The sequence below is a fragment of the Marmota flaviventris genome, chromosome 1, assembly GCF_047511675.1.
Source record: "Marmota flaviventris isolate mMarFla1 chromosome 1, mMarFla1.hap1, whole genome shotgun sequence".
Lineage (NCBI taxonomy): Eukaryota > Metazoa > Chordata > Mammalia > Rodentia > Sciuridae > Marmota > Marmota flaviventris.
Window position 1 is genome coordinate 209,359,108 of NC_092498.1, and position 2,692 is coordinate 209,361,799.

The 2,692-nt window shown below is 47.2% G+C and overlaps 1 pseudogene; it reads right to left on the reverse strand.

Moving 5' to 3' along the window:
• Positions 1-261: 261 nt before the first annotated feature.
• Positions 262-588, reverse strand: LOC139705203 (small integral membrane protein 10-like protein 1; annotated as a pseudogene).
• Between the last annotated feature and the right edge of the window lie 2,104 nt (positions 589-2,692).

The window sequence follows — 2,692 nt, forward strand, 5'->3', positions numbered from 1 at the left end:
GGCGCTAGGGGCGCTAGGGGCGCTAGGGGCGCTAGGGGCGCTAGGGGCGCTAGGGGCGCTAGGGGCGCTAGGGGCGCTAGGGGCGCTAGGGGCGCTAGGGGCGCTAGGGGCGCTAGGGGCGCTAGGGGCGCAGGCGTGGAGTGCGTCCGGGCCCCCTCGCGAGATCTCCAAGGTCCTTGCTCGCAGGTTCACTAAGTCCCGGGGATGCCTGGGAGTCGGCCATCATGCTAGCTGCCCAAGACCGGCAGCTTAATCACTTATCTAAATAAGTACCTGCAAGCGGATGTTGAGGATCACCGAGCCTGCGATGTAGAAATACGGGAAGTTCATCTGTAGCTGCCAGGCCAGCTCAAAGAAGGCGAGCAGGGTGCGAGAGAGCCCCTTCCTAAGACCCCATAGGAGGTGGGGGCTGCTACCGGTTTGGGGGCCTTGACAGCCAGGGACAACGGAGCCACCACCGGAGTCATCACTGGAGCCATGGACCCAATGTCGCTGCCTGCCCAGCGCCTGGAACCAGGGTTCATCGTAGGCTCTACCGGCCCGGAGCAACGGCCAGGACCAAAGGGCCGGGATAGCAAAGCAGCTGCCGGGCTCACCCCCTCCCGCAGCGGTCGCTAGCTCAGGTGCGGTGCTCAATACCCCAATTTTAGCAGTAAAAAAGTCTAACGGAACATACCATTTGGCGCAGGAATTAAGATTAATAAATTGTTCAACCAGCCCTATACATCACCTGGTTCCAAACCCTTCTACTATCCTTTCCTCCATTCCTGCAAACTCCATCTGTTTTTCAGTTACTGGTCTTAAAGATGCCTTCTTTTCTATTCCACTATCCATCTCTTCCCAAGACATATTTGCCTTCACCTGGCTGATCTAGAAACTAGGCATTCCCGACAGTTAACCTGGACTGTCCTGCCCCAGGGGTTTCAAGACAGCCCACATATTTTTGAACAAGTTCTCGCTGGAGATCATGAGGATTTTTTCCCTCTATGCCCCAAATCAACCCTCCTACAATATGTTGATGACCTCCTCCTCTGAAGTCCCTCATTAAAAACCTCAAAGTCTGTCACAGCCACCCTCCTGAACTTTCTTGCTCACAGAGGATATAGGGTTTCTCCAAAAAAGGGGCAGCTTTCTCTCTCTCTCTCTCTCTCTCTCTCTCTCTCTCTCTCTCTCTCCCTCAGGTTGTTTACTTAGGGTTCCACATTTCCCCAGGGAAGAAAGCTATCACAACTGATAGAAAAGGTCACACTGCAGCTGAGCGACATATGTCTTTCACAGCAACAGGCCCTTTAGGCCAAGTTTGGGGGAAGGACTAAAGACTGGTCAATGGAAAGGACCAGATCCAGTGATTATGTGGGGCAGAGGCCATGCTTATATTTTTCCAAAAGGTGCTTGTCTTCCTATTTGGGTACCTGAAGGCACCATCAGGCATGGAGGGACCTATGGAAATTGACGTTAGGAGCCACAAAAAGATTCAACTCCAAGGGAGAGCTAAAACTCCAATGATGAGGCTTGCTGCAGGAATAGCCCTGTTGGGCTGTCAGGTAAAAGGAAAGCAGGGAGAAACCTACTGGACCTGTTTTCCAGATCCACCTCTGGTACACCCAGCAGTGTGGACTGGAGAGTCCAACCCAGTATTTAGTAATGATCCATATACGATGGGAGGATTCCCAGACACTCATATTACTCCCAATCATGTGACTGGATTTAATTATTCTGAATACAGCGCCCACCTACCTTGTGTTGGTCCCACGAAAAACATGCTGGCTGTCTAAAAGTGTCATTTGAGGAAAAGACAGCAGTTGGGAGACCCAGACCAAATAATCATATTGTTAATGAAGAATCAAAACTTTATATTAAATCAGTTATTAAAAAGGGAGTTTCTCATAACAAACCAGTCATCTCAGCAGAATGTCCACGAATATCTCATTGTCCTAAACAGTCTGTGATAGAAATTGGCACCTTTCCTAAGTGGATACATTGTATAAATACCTTTCCAGTACAACATAAGGTGTCTAGAAAGAATAGGTCTATTTTGGATGGGTTTCCTAAAACTGACAAAAGGCAGTTACACAAGAGAGCTGCCATGACTCCTGGATGATTTGTTAGAAACATCCTGAACTTCAGCGAAGGTGGCATTCAGAAAGATGTTTGTCGCCTAATTGCTACCTCAGAATTCTTACATTTTATTGACAAACCTTTACCAGAATTTGTAGGCAAGAACTGTAAAGAAGATTCTTGTTATGTTTTATGAACCTGTGTTCAATCTCCTTGCGTTTCAATTTCTGGAAATGTAAAAGTTAAATGGAAGGATGAACGATATCTTGTAACATGTAGGAAATGTAATTTAATAGAGGAAAAGGGACGCTGACACTCCATCAGCCCTCGTTTGTCTTATTACCAGCTAATATTTCAGAGCCATGGTATGCTGATGTTGATTTTCAAGTCTTATAACAAATACACGCCCAGTGAGCAAGACCTAAACGCCTTCTTGGGCTCATAATAACGGGAGTTGTTGCCTTGGTTTCTTTTATTGCTTCAACAGGCACAGCTTCAGTGACTATATTTCAAAATATTCAACATGCAAACTTTCTTAATAATTTGGCTCAGAATACTCCCAAGGCTACTCATAATCAAATAGATATTGATGAAAAGATTGAGACTAAGCTAAATGCCTTAGAGGCAACTGTCA